The following is a 13,994-nucleotide window of genomic DNA, read 5'->3' on the forward strand; positions in this document are numbered from 1 at the left end:
AGCAGGTATCCAGCTTGTGCCAGAAGCCTGCACTAGATCCTTGCTTTCAGAATAATGAAGAGGCTATTAGATAAGTCTCTTTTGCTTGTATGTTCCAGTTTGCTCTGTCTGCTCTTCCTTTTGTATTTCTAGTTTGGCTCTTTTGTTAGTGTAGAAGAATAGATGATGTATTTTCTAAATTATTCCCTTCATCTGGAGATGACATACTATGTCTAAAACAAATTATGTAAATCCGTTTAGGATGAATGCATTAAGTTCATTTCTGTTTCATTGTGATGGAGACAGTGGCATGTTCAAGACAAGGGACTTAAAGGCAGCATGGCACAGGGAAAGCACAATGCTCCTGGCCTAACAAATCTACTCTGCTACACTCCACTGCACAGCTTGGGCTCAGCTGTGTCCTGACACAAGTTGTGGCTGCTCAGCCTTGTTGGAAGGGGGTCTGTTGTATCACCCTTACACTCCAATCCAGAGGCTGGGAAAGAGTTCATACTGCCTGCTCTGTGGTCCTCTTGTCTTGTGTTAACCAGTGATCTGAGTTAGGACCTTCCAGTAGGAGGGTTGCTGCTGCTTGCTCCTCTCTGGAATTTGGACACCAAATCCAAAGCAAGAAATATAGTAACCTAAATTTATCTGTCCACTCTGGGTCTAAGCTTCTCTGAAAAAGCTTACAGTGCTATTACTTGGTTCTACCCAAGCCCAAGAGTAACCAGGTATTACAATCAGGTTTTCAAACACTGGGCAACCTGAAAAATTTGAGGAAGAAACAAAAATTCTTCAGAACATGTGACATGCTGGGTTGTTTCTCACACAAATCAATGCAGCAGAGACCTTCAAGTTCCAGCTTGGAGTTCACAGCTGAAAACAGAATGCAGGTACTTTAGCTGTAAGCTTTATTATTAAATCCTTAGTGGACTGTTACTGAATCAGTAAAGAATTTTTGAGGTATTTTTCTAGGAAATAAAATATATTGATCAAGCTTTCTCTATCTGTGGGACTACAGATGAGCTATTATTTTCTGTATCTCAGGTCCTCATTTATATATCTGCATAATAATAGCTCCCTAATCATTGCAGTAATATGAAGGGAAAAATGCACCAAAGATAGTGAGGCACTTGAGAATCACAGTTTGGAAGGCAAGTAGAGTTAGCTAAATATTATAAATACAGTTCTTCTACAACAGCCTGAGAGATATTGCTTCTGTAGTCACCAAAATACAGTAGTTAGAGAGTACAGCCAGTTTATACAGGAGTATAGCAGAAGTACACAAATTTAGGTAAAAACCACGATTAAAATATCCTGCAAAGTTGCTGTTTAGAATTCTTAGCCTAGGTGATTATAATAGATCAGTATGGAAAATTGCAAGTCTTCAAATCTTGAGGTACATCTTAGGGTCTTCAGCAACATCAGACCTTAGTGAAGTGTAAAATGGATAATGTTCTTGGGTGTTGTTGCTTCAGAACAAAGAGAAAACAATGCTGTGATCAGATATGCTGTCATCATTTGTGCTTCATTGACTCTTGACTTCCATGCTCCCTGCCAAGATCTCATAAAAGCACTGACCTTAGCCAGCATGGCTTAACAGAAAATCGTCTAACCAAATCACAGAAACAGTAGAAAGTCCAAATTAGATAAAAAAATACTCTCTGGCAATATAGTGGTATCCTTAACTGGGATTAAACAGTAAGATCTATTTCAAATACTGTGTAAAAAATCCATACTAGTGTGGATTCTTTTTGATATCTTTTTCTTGGTTTAACATCTTAATGACTGCTTATAATTCCCCTGTGAATGTGCAGTCATTCAATGACAGAATAATTTCACAATATCACATTGTTTTGTTCCAATAGGGAAGGCAGGTTCTGTGCTCCAATGGGAGAACTGAGCTTATTGTGGCAAAAAACCACTCAGAAGATAAAACCCTCACAGAACTGCAGGATGATCTGGAAAAAAAAATCCATATGGTATTTGGCTAAGAAGGGGAAATTCTTCTCAAATATAATAGATGATGAAAGAGCTATGTTGACTTCATATGTGATTTGAAGCCGTGGTGGCACACATGCATAAAAGGTTTACAGCAGGGATGAGAAATAAAGGGTGCAGCAAATAACTTTGGTCATCAGTGACCTCAGTGATTCTACTAATGGTTCTGCTGTCAGATCCCCTTTTGTCTCCTACTAGGTGAACCAATAAGGGGGAGAAATTGTAACCCCAATGGTGGCTTGCATATGAAATTTGTGAATCTCAGAAACAGAATCTGAAAGTCTTCAAGGGAGGAGAGCTTGAGCTTTCATTAAACCTTGTTACAAGTTCAGGATGGCCAGTTGCAGCTGAAACACTGGTGTGAGATTCTTTGTCCTTGTAGATCTGTGATCATAGAAGAGCTCTGGAAGTCAAATTTCGAGTAACTCAAAATTTTATTTTCATCCATTGCATGCTTTCTTTTAAGGTACTCCTAGAAAACATAAAATATAAGTTATATACAACTGATGAAGGAATTGGAATCCAAAAGTTGTTTTGTTTGCAGCTACTCTCCATAAACTTTTCTGTCTGCATCACAGCCAGTGCCTGTCATTACCTGTTTGTAAGGGGGAGAGAGTGCTTCCTTCAACTGTATTAGCAAGATATTTACTGCTCAAACTCCTACTTCTTACAGATACTTGGACCCCGGTAGCACACTGTGATGGATTTTAATGTCAGTGTTGCCACCATAAGAAAGTGGGGAGGGAAGAGATAGGAAATCAAATGTACGTATGCATTGGTTTGGTTTAGGCTAGGTTCATTTAGCATTCTCTGATCACTACAGAATCAAAATAGTTTCTAAAAAGTTGAGTACTTATTATTATAAAGTCCTGTCTGTAGAAGGGAGATAGTGCTCCTCTGTTTATCTGGGGAAACAAGGCACAGCAAGATTAATGCATTATTTCATTAGATGTAAAGAGCCTGGTTTTAGGATGTGTTTCCAGGGCAGGCTTCTCAGAATAGGAAGTATCTAGATGGCATTGCAGGGAGAGATTTGTAGAGGCCCAGTAAAAATCAGGCACCAACTTTTGCCATTGGTCAGGTTACACCTGGGAATAAGCAAATTGAAAGGTATGTATTCCTAAAAGTAAATGAAAGAGGAATGGTAACTAGATGATTAAGAACTTGAAATAAGTAAGTATTTTAAAGTGAAAACACTACCAATCTGAGAAATACTGAGGAGGGAAAAAACAGAAAAAAAACTCTCCAAAAGGCTGCTATCAGTTGTGAGTAACATTAGTTGTTCATCCAAGAAACTGCTGTGCAGCTCTCAAGAACACAGGGGACACACACCTCTCCTGCCTGTGCCCCTCAGTGACCTTTGGCTGGCCACAGGGCTTGGAGAGCTTTGCTGATCTCATTGTATATGCTACTTCCACCTTAAACTAAGAGAGAGATAGAATCTCATCAATGCTGCAGAGCATGGGTGTCACCAAGAGTTCCCTTGAGGGCTCAGAAAATAGGGCAAGGTAGAGGAAGGATTTCCATTCATTTAATGCACTGATGATCTGCAGTTTGCAGGAGCACATCTCAGATTCTGCAATTTGACTTAAAAATCTATTACTGGACTGAAGGCAGCAACTCTGTGGTTTGAAGCCAGAGCAGGGCCACCTTTTCCTCACTACCTTCCCTGAAGTTCTGTGAATGCCCCAGTGATGATAATTCTGTTCAACTTCTAGCAGAGTAAAATCTCCAAGACATCATTTGTTGACAGATGCTGCAGAGATAGAGGCCTTGAATTCCTCCTTCAGCCTTAAATATCCTCCATCAGGACATCCAAAGAAATGCAGAAGGTCTGCAATTACACCATCTCTGGCATATCTTCCTCTTTGATAAATTTAGGGCTTCATTTCTCAGGGCTATCAATTTGGCAACTTCTTCCGCAGTGCTAAATTTACTGAAGGTTGAAGGAAGTTTCTAACCATAATATTTGGATTTATGAACTCTTGTAAGACATGTTCTCTTTGAATATCATTGACTAGGAAATAAGTTAAATGAAGACATAATCCTGCAGCCTGTCAAGCACCATCCTGTGGTGTAATATCTTCCTTTCTGAAAGAGTGCACAGGCTGGAATCTCTCTTCCCTTGGGCAAGGACATGGAGTTTCTGCCTGAACTTTCTTTCATGTGTTCTGCCCCAGTTTCAACACCCACCCCCTCCCCAATATATATTCACTCCTTTCCTTCCTTGCAGACCTACTTTTCAATCTTTATGACACTTTAAGACTGAACAAGTTTCCCTTGAACCAGTGCTTGCCTCAGAGCCTCTTTTGCTGCAGTTCACCCTCTGTCTGATGCTTCATGGAGCCTTCCACACAGCACAGTGATTCAGCAAACCCTCTGCATCTGGTTCCCTTCTTGACAAGCAGAGCTGCTTTGATTAGGATAGGATAAGAAAGCCAGAGATTGCAGATATTACTGCATCAGATATTCCTGTATCAAACTGAGACTTGTTTGAAGTTTTTGAATAAAAAGAATCTAAAGCAAAGTATCAGCTGAAGCGAAATATTTTATTTGAACTTTAACTGCTTCAGTTTTAAAGCAATCACTGGAAACAAAAGAGAATTCTTCATTTTCAAAAATGTCAAAAGTGTTTAGATTACTTTGAAATGCTTTCAAGTTGCAAATTTAAAAAAACTCTGAAGTGCAGCCAAAAAAAAAAAAAAAAACAAAACAAATCAACAACAACAAACAAAAACCAACAACCAAATGAGAAAAGACCCACAAAGAACCTCTGGAAATCATTGAATTTCCACAAAGCATTTAATGGAAACACTTTCTGACCAGCATTATGAAGCCTTAGCTCTCCTCACTTTTTCCTGTGATGCTAATCCTGGACCAGCATAACCATATAGTTTCAGTTATGCCTGATTAATTCAATTCTGCAACAAACTCTGTGGATGAAGCACCTTGGGTGCAGTGATGCAGCTCCTGAGAGGCCAAGCAGAACTGCCTGTGCTGGTCCAGAAAGAGCAGCAGAGCTGAGCTAGCCCCGAGTCGACCTGAACCCATGGGGTCTGGGTAGAGTGCCAAGCTAACAGAGGGAAGCTGCTCCTGACAGCCCAGCTGGGTTATTTGAGACCAGGTGATGTGCAGGTACTGAATACTCAGTTGTTCAGTGTCAGTAAATCCTTTCTTTGTGTACTGGAACACAGCTGAATCACAGCTTTGTAGGGTCACAGGTATGAGGAAAGTCTGAACTGAAATCAAGCACAGCTCTGGCTTCCCATGTTTTAACAGGCATTCTACTTAGCACACTTTGGATTTCTTGTTATATGTCAGACAGAATAAACAATTCTATTTCCCTATTCTGCCAGGTATTACATCGGCTCACAGTACAGTAAAAACCATGCTCAATGGACTGAGACAAACATAATTTTAGATAAAGAATTACTGTCTCAAGCTTTGAGAGAAGTGCTGGGGAACCTTCACCTCAGAGGCAGCAGGGACCAAGCAGAATAGAACAGAATGATTGCTATTTAGCAAATACCAAAGACTAACTCTGCTCTTGGTACAGAACAAAGCCATGCAGAGGTACTTGTCAGCACTGGGTCCCTGGAGGGTTGGAGTACACCAGGAGGACAGGGGCCATTTTCAGGAGGGTTTGCAATGTCAGAAAGAACTGCAGTAGACTGCAGTGAAATACATTTTTGCTGGGAGTTGAATTCTGACTGGACTGCTAAAATGTAGCATTATTTTCCTGTGTTTATCCAAGACAGCCTGAAGCTCTTTAAATTGCCTTCTTGTCTGCTGGCAGCACCTATTGAGAGCTGAAAAGGCTGAAATGGCTAAAGAGGGAGCTGATGAATAAAAATTGTTCAGTTGTCCATTTCTCAGTGGATCAGCAGCCTCCTTGCTCATATCTCACCAAATGACCAAAACTGAGGAAGGCAAGATACTGAAGACACTCCCAGGGTCTGAGTGTGGCACAACAGGGACTGTGCCTTTGGAAGGCACTGAGACATTACTCAAAGCTAGCATAAATGTCTGTTTCTTTGCAAGCAAGAGTGCTCCACTCTACCAGTCAACTTATCTGACTGATGTTTGTGACTACAGGGATGTTTTTCTGTTGGGGTGGTCTTTTTTATTACACTATGATGGCATATACCTTCTGTCTGAGCACAGCAAGCTGTCTGGCAAAACCTCTGTGTTCTGGTGTTTTGTGTTTCTCCTTGTGAAGTAAGGTGAGAAGAATGGGGTACTGGAAGAATAACCTTAAAAACAATTGGGAGGTGATGGCAAAAAAAAAATCTTGCTTTGTCACATTTTGCTTCTATTCCTTCCTTCCTTCCATTTCTCCTGTGTTCTGTCCTCCTAGTGGAGGCATGCTGGCATAAACTCAAAGTAGTTTAAAATGAGGTTTTCCTACTCGTATGGAAAGTTTCTTTGCTTTAAATAGAGATTTTTTTCACGAGGAAGATGAGTCTTGCCCATTTGTCCCTCAAGGTAACCTGAATACCTGCAGCTCGTTGATATCTCCTATTGCTCTCACACTGAAGTGAATTTATTTGGGGTATTAGGTCTGATGCTACAACAGTCTGTGTTCCCTGGCATACCCACAGGATGTAGTAGCAGATGCTCAGCATCTTGTAGGTTAGGAAGTGTTAGACACTGACACTGCCTTGAAATGACCAAAGGCTGGACTAAGCCCACAAACACATCCCTTTCCCTCTTACCATTGTTCTACCTGGACTAAGATATGTACCAAAGTACCTGGAAATGATGAGATGAAGGCAAACAGGGGTGGAAATGAAGAAAATTACTGAATTTCCTTTTTTTCCCCTGCTCTTTGTTTGTTTCCCTGGCTTTATTCATTATTCCAGGCCCATGCAAGGAGAAGACACAGAGCCCCATGTAATGAAATTGATGTAACAAACATGATTTCATTTTACAGCTTCCTTCAGTTACTTTTATCCATGGCTCAAAAAGAGTCAAAGTGATGTCTTATTACTATGAATTGGCAAATCTTTGCATGGCTTTATGTACTGATGCTGCACATTGTTTAGATGAGTGGTACCCTTGTCCTTAGGCTAAAGTCCTGGGAGCAGTGATGATGGAAATGCCAGTAGTGCCTCAATATGTCACCTCACATTGGTCTCCTGAGACAAGAAGGCCACTTGTTTCCAGAAAGGCACAATAATTTGTGTCAGCTCGTTAAGCTGGCACACTGCTGATTCAGGCACTGAACTCTAACGAAGCACTTTGTCCCAGCTCTGTAATGGCCTGTCCCTTGTATTGCCCTGGGGATAACTGGGATAAATTCCTGGAGGGAAAGGTCAAAAAACTCAGGAAAGATTGTTATTGTCAATCTGAATTAAAACTGAAGCTGGAAATATAATATTTGATTAGTGCATTGAATAACTGGAAGGGAAAAATCTCCTGGAGAGTATGTGTAAGCAGTAAACTCCAGGCAGAATAGAATTGCTGCCTGTATATAAGTCCCTGAAAAGGAAGGAAGGATTTAATAGATTAGGAATGGAACTTGGTCATATCTTTATTAATTCAGTTCCAAGACTGAGGGAGGAAATCTTTATCAAAAAATACCATAAGGAGAAAATGCTAAGTGACCAATGCAAGATAGGCCAAATAATTTTGCGAGAGGCAGCTGGTAGTACAAGAGATTATTCAATGAGGTCAAACAGAACAAATTTTTGAAGGATTTTTCTTTGGTGTTGGGCAATGGGTGTTTAAGGTGTTTCTGACAAAATTATTTAGGACAGGTATTTGAGAGGGTGGATCCTGGAGGACAATTCTTTATGGAACTTACACTGGGTGCAGTGTTTTGTTTGCACTTCGTGTCTGCTCGGGTTGATTTGATCTGGATCTTTTCAGAATCCTGCTAGGGGTGTGTCAGAAGTGAGAGAGCAAGCTCATTCCTTCTGAGCTGAAACAGCAGCTAAGAAATGTGGACAAGGCTGCTCAGTTTTGCAGAGAGGTCGTTTTTTGGGGGGGGGTGGGGAGGGCAAGGGGAGATCTGCTTTCCAATTAAATTCCTTTTGATCTCTTGATATTAAGTGAGCTAACTTTTTCAGATTAAATCTGCAGCACCAGTTTATGTGCTTAATTGGATGAAGGACTTCAATACAGCTGTAATTTTATAACCTCTGTCCCATGCATGCTTCACCTGCCTCTTCACCTGCCTTTCCTTTGTGCTTTAAATAGTTACAAATATTGCTAGATAACCCGAAAATGCTCTCACCATTCAGTCTTCCTATTAATTGGCAAATGAGAAAACTCTTTCATTTTCTGTGTGCTGTATTTTGCTGACTGCTTGCTTTGATTTGGCAGTTTAAAAACACCTACGTAAAACCCTGTTTTCATTTGCCTAGGATATAACTATTGAGTCACACTTCTATTCTCCTATATCAAACAAAAAGCTGAGTTAAGAAAACATTTGGTTTTGGGGAAGCAGTTCAAAAAACAGGCTCTTTGGAGGATATAAAAATTTTTTGCAGAATCTTGCATAAAATGTAGTTGAAACTGAATAATCCATTCAGGCAAAGAGGCAGAACTCTTGCTCAAATTTGCAAAGCAAATATCGATTGATTTTATTTTTGAGGTATGTGGTCCCCTGCTTCTGCCTTCTGTGGCAACAATCATCACTGTGATTTCATTTACACCTAAAAAATGCCAAGCCTGATTCTTCTGGAACCAGAAAATACAAAACACTGTCAGAAAATGTGAGCCTGATAAAGTTCTCCAACTTCTTGACAGATACACATGAAATTTGGGAAAATTAAAACCAACATATCCCCAAAATCACACATTTGAGATTTTATGGTTAATTGTTCTGAAAACACACATGAAGGTTAGTGGCAGTTATCTCCCTCTGTCCCGAAATATTGATAAATTTTATGTTTACCATATGAAAGTTTGGATAGATTCCTAAATTGGATTTTTATCTTGGTCTTCACAACCAGAAAGAATTGCTTTTCATAGGCCTTGATTGCCACAGCAGCTTCATTAAATCTTCTTCAGATTATTTCTGACAGCAATATTGGATACTGGAAGAGCTTCCAAGTGCTGTAAATTTTCTTAGAGTGAATACAGCTGGAATCCCTGAAGAAAAACAATTCTGTTTAAACCCCTTTTTGATTCCTACCCCAGTCTCTTTCTCTCCCCCCTCAGAATCAACTCAGATGTTTCCCACACATTTTATAATTAAAAGCTATTGGTGAAATTTCTTATATAGTGCTTAATTTAGATGCAATTTTAGATGTTTTATACAGCAACTTCTGGCTTGGCAAAGGGAAGATGACATTGTGAACTTGCAGAAGGAATCAAGTCAGTGATAGGGGTGTCTGCTAATAAACTTCCTAGGCATTTGCATTACTTAGCTGCATTAAGTAGGTTCATTTAATAGATGTGTTCAGCACTTTGTTTCTGAATGAACCAAATTCATATCTCTCCTGCTCTTCCTTTAACTCTGTTCTTTATTTTTAGTAGTGTACACCTACAGAAGCCCTCGGGTAACAGTCAATTGTTGCAGCAGTTTATGGAGAGTTTCTAATAAGTTTGTACTAGCTTTTAGTCTCTGAATTCGGGCATGAAGTGGTCTTAATGAGAAAATTCTGAAAATGGATGTATGCCTGGTGAATACTGACTGCCCTTGGCAAAGTGATAAGGGAGGATTCCCTGGTTCCAGCACCAGCTTCCACTAAAGCCTGTTGTCACCAGCAAGTCTTGAGGAAGGGAACACTCCACAAAAGCTGTTGGAAGTGGTGCTAATGCATGCCTAATGCCATAATCCAAAAAATGCCAAGAAGAGAGTCTTGCCAACAAGGCAGAAGTATATCTTAACCATGGTTTTCTGCCCAGTAATTGCAGTAACTGGAGAAACCAGGAAAAGGTTACGAATGAAGAGGATTTTATGATAGGTTCTCTGGTTTACAAACTGTTCAGGCATATATTAATTTAGATATATATATATATATATAAAGATATATATATATGTGTAGCTATAGTTAGATTTTTTCTTTTTTTTTCTCCCTCCCATTTTCATTTGAGATGACTGATTTATATACTTTTCTTATAGACAAAAATAGTATCCTTTAAGCTTTGTTATATTTATTTCATGCTCTGAGCTAATTGGCAGGTGATGTCACCTAGCACAATTTGATCTGTCTATAACAGTGTACATTGGCACATCCTTAAGGTTGAGCAGGATTTTGCTGGGACAGAAGCATCTCTTTATTCCACAGAGCTGTAATCACAGTTTCAAGTAAGAGAGTCTGATGGATGCAATGCTGTAGAGGACTAAAAACGCTTTTCACTAGGACCATTGTCTAATTGTCTCTCTAGTTGGGGTTGAATTATTTAGTAATAAGATTAAAACCATTCACAAAGCCTTGCAATGGGAAATATTTTATGTTCAGACACTGGATATAACATAACTTTATTCATGTTGAAATAGACAGCATGATGCAGATAAGCAGCACTACTCTGTTGAAAGGTAGTAAGCATCTGACAAAATTTCTCTTCTGTCTCATTTTGAGAAATCTTGTATTTAAGGGAGATGATTATGGAAGCCTGCCAGGGATAGACAATATGTGCAGCTCAGTTCTATTGCATATGGATTTGTTAAAGTGGTTAAGGTATCAACAGTCTGTTTTTAGCCACAAAATTAGACTACAAATCCAGCTCACAGCCCAAACCAATGTGTCTGGGCAGAGTCCTCTATCTAAAACTGTGTTTGAATATGGCTGAATATTTCAGAAAAGGGCTGGAATTATTATTAACAGGAACATATGCCACTAATGCCAGTAGCATGTAAAATCTACTTACTAAATCATATGTGCCTATGGAAAATAAAATATGCTCATGTCCCACTGCCACATTCCTCATTTTTCTAGAGTGAAATCAGATTAATACATTTAATTAAGACATCAGAAAAAGGAATAGTTGGCTTTGCTAGTGCAAATTAGTTTGAAAGCAAAGAGCTTCCATTATTCTCTTTGCTTGTTAGGATAGACAGATTGATTTTATAATTTCCTTGAGACATAGAACTAACATTGCTTTTAAGAGGGGAGTGGGATACAGACTGCATAATAGCTGCAGATTCAAGAGCTAACAAAAATGTTCTGCTAGAGTAAAGAGAAAATATCTTATTAAAGTGGGGGCATTTGTGGAGGCTGAGGAAAAATATTCACCATATCTAAGCAGAATTGCTGAGTTTCTTTCTCCATGGGCTAAATAAGATCTTGTAATTTAGAGATCCTCAGGGTTGCTCATATGTTTGTGAAGCTATGAGTATTTTGTATGAAACTTTTTTGTCTGAAACATTGCCCCTCACATGCCCTCAGTTTTGTCAGATTTGAGATGGGAAAGTCACAGTGTAATTGAAATTCAAATAAATTGGATGTGTGCCTCTGACTTTAAGCCTCGTTCTCAGCACAATGCTCAGAAGTAGAGGCATTAAAGTGAGTTTTCCCCCTCCCCCCCCAGTTTTTTTCTACAGATTAGTATTGTTCAAATGTTGGTGGAATTACACAGCCCCCAGAGATTTTAAAAGAATCAAACAAAGCTTTGGGTTTATCCTCCATCTACATTCTAAGATTAAACTGGATTTTAAATATACTGAGACATCTGAAATCTCCTGGGCTCTCAGCTGATGTTGCAGCAATGCAGCCTTCATGACAGGAGGTGGGGAGGAGCAGCACGGGAGCCTGGAGAAAAATATTCTGTAGTCTGTGCTCTCAGATGGCACAAATGAGCATTTGCTGCAGAGGGGCTGTGCTGCCTGACACCCGCTGAGGATTTTGTGCATTAAAAAACTTTTCTTTAGGACAAATATTCTCCATCACGTGTCAGGTTCTTCTTTTCTTCAGGTCAAATAAGAACTACAAAACTCACTTTTTCCCATATTTCTTTTGCTGCTGAGCTCACCTAGCAGTCTCGAATAACAAAAGCAACCAAAATTGAGCCAGAAGAAATAGCTACAAATCAAGATTGTGCTCTGCAATGTGGAAAACAACATCAAGATTGTGATTGTTTTATTTATTTATGTATTTATGCAAATTATGAGAAACACTTGGTTTGCACAGCTTTATCATTAGAATAATGCTACTTAGTCATGCAGGCATGTCATTTTACAGTGACTGTGGGAGCTTCATTTTTTAATGTAAGCCTATTAAGAGTTCAGGGTAACTTTTCAGGGTATTGTATAGGAAGGCAGCATACTGGTAGAATTCACAAGAACTAGAAAATTCCACAGGAAACTTTCTAATCATGTTTTCTTGAACTACTCTTTCCAGTCCCGGACATCTAACCTCGAGGTTCAGGGAAATATCCAACCCAACTTCATAAACCTTTCATCAGATGAAGAAGTGCCTTAGACTCAACAGCTTACATGTAAAATATATGTGTTTTTGGTGAGAGACAAAAATTACATTTTTTTTCTCTCCTTAATTTGATACGAAGATAGATGCATTATCCAGGAGACAGTACCCTGCCCCAAAATATTTTATAGTCCGTGGCTGAGTCTGTCTCCAGTTTGATTTGACAAGATGCAACAAGAATATTTCACTGTAGCACAGCTGATCCAAGGCTTGTTTTGAAGATCCCATTGCTTATCAGCGCCTATTTCAGTATTTTATGGCAAGTGAAAGAACTTCTCCAGAAGGTGTTGAGATCCCAGCTGAATATCCTTAGAGTACACTGCTGAACCAGCCTCACATCTTTACTTGAGGCTGGGCAGGCTTGTGCTTTTGTCTCCTGTACAGAGAAGGAAAATATTTTGTTTCGATACTAAGTTTAAGGTGGGGCACTTTATTTCTCTGTTGCCTGTGAAGATGTGTTCTGAGGATGCCAAAATTTGCAGAAAAGTGTGACACGTTGCACACTCCTGCCAGGACTCAGCAGCAAGATGAGAGGCTCTCAGCTTGTGTTGTGCCACCATCAAAAGAAAGAAAATGAGGGACATAGAGGGACAGTGAAAAAGAAAACTGTAGTGGTATCTAACAAAACAGCTTTTTTTTTTTTTGCCATTTGCAACCACATTCCTGTGTACCTTTCCTCTGCTCTCTTCTTTTTCTAAGCATATCTAAAAGGGGAGTTTTGTGTTGGATTTTAAATTATAAGACCCCCTCTGTACTGTAAACTCTTGCTAGCATGATGTTTTGCTATGTAAAACTGGCCATATGGTATGTAACTGAGAGTTGTGTTAGCAACAAAACCCTAATACTTCTGCTTCTTATTTGGTAAAAAAAAAGAGTAGACCACAAGTTCCTATTACTTGTCCATCACTTGAAGTATGGTAGGAGTTCCAGGGCTATAAAAAAAAGCTCGTTTTGGGAAAAACTTGGTTATGAATGCTGCACTTTAATTTGAGATTTTTGTGGCTATAACAAAATGACAGATACTTCAATATTGCACTTAGGCTGAGTTAATTTAATTGAATAAAAAGAAGGTTATTTCTAAATGGTTGTTTATATGATTGTCCAGTATGTACTAAATGCAAAGTTTGGAAATGCAGCTTGGCTCTCTCCTGAGTTTCCCCATAAAGAAATTACCTCAATTGTTCTGTGTTATAGTGCTCAGCAAAAAATAGGTGTCCTGTTTCTGGACAACTCCAAGACAAATACTGTAATAAATAAAATTAATTGTAAAGATGGAGAATTAAGGAAAGCTGGACTTTTTACAAGGGGTTCATAGTGACAGGACAAGGAGGAATGGCCTTCAACTGAGAGAAGATGGGTTTGGATTGGATATTAGGAAAAAATTCTTCACTGTAAGGGTGCTGAGACACTGGAACAGGTTGCCTAAAAGACTTGTGGATGCCTCAGCCCTGCAACTGCTGAAGATTGAATGGTGTAGAGAAAGATGTCTCTGCCCATGGCAGTGGGTTTGGAACTGGGTTATCTTTAAGGTCCCATCCAAACCAAGCCATACTCTGATTCTACGATAATAAAAGAGCAAAAATCTTGGCTCCTGACTTCTAATCAGAAGTTCATACTCCTTTCCCTGTTACATCA

Source organism: Sturnus vulgaris, chromosome 6, assembly GCF_052056855.1.
Source record: "Sturnus vulgaris isolate bStuVul1 chromosome 6, bStuVul1.hap1, whole genome shotgun sequence".
NCBI lineage: Eukaryota > Metazoa > Chordata > Aves > Passeriformes > Sturnidae > Sturnus > Sturnus vulgaris.